We start from the raw sequence: 893 nt of genomic DNA on the forward strand, positions 1-893 counted from the left end.
TAAGAAATTTTTTCTTTTGTTAAAAAACTTTTTAATAACATTGGAATATAAACTTTTTGTAAGCAGAAAGTTCTTTAACTTAACAAAATGTTAATACACATTGGGTATTTAAATTATAATACTTTTATAGTTTTTAACACTATTTTCTTCATAATGTTAGCATCTTTATCAATATCTGGTCATACTATCTTCACACCTTTCTTTTAACTTATGATTCAATTAATAATTTGCATTACATTTTGAAGGACATCTAATGTAATATATAAAGTAGAATATTAGTATTGTATAAAAGTTTTACACGTTTCAGCTGGATGTAGCTTATATAACTGGGGTATGACTATAATTAAGTGGAGCGAAATAACTATGAAGTATAAGTACTTCTTTTGTATATGAAAAAGGAGATATGTTAGAAGAAGTTAAATTTTGGCAGTTTTAGATTTATATACCCTTTATTTATTCATTCTCTTACTAAATTTATATTTTTCTTATTACAGTTGATTGTCGCTAATGCTAACTGCATACAGGATACATCTGTATTTGCTTAGAGAATAATGTAGAATAATTTCAATTACCGAAGAAATTTGTATAATTGTCACAAATACAAGTCTCTTAAAAGGTTTATATGTAAATCAAAAATTGCAAAATATTTACAAGCATATATAGTGTCATAATTATCAGTGTGCTACAACTCATTGAAGAAAATTATGCTTGAAATACAATAGGTCCTCTATTTGAAAATATCTTTTATGTAGCATCCGTCCCCAAGTTTAAGATGCGAGCACAAATTTGTTGCATAATACGGTTCCAAATGTTGTTTTGATATATGCATTTCTTAACGAATTAAGCAGCTATTTATGTTAACTATATTTAAATGAATTTTTTGTAGGTTTTTT

The sequence above is a fragment of the Habropoda laboriosa genome, unplaced genomic scaffold, assembly GCF_001263275.1.
Source record: "Habropoda laboriosa isolate 0110345459 unplaced genomic scaffold, ASM126327v1 scaffold172, whole genome shotgun sequence".
Classification (NCBI taxonomy): domain Eukaryota; kingdom Metazoa; phylum Arthropoda; class Insecta; order Hymenoptera; family Apidae; genus Habropoda; species Habropoda laboriosa.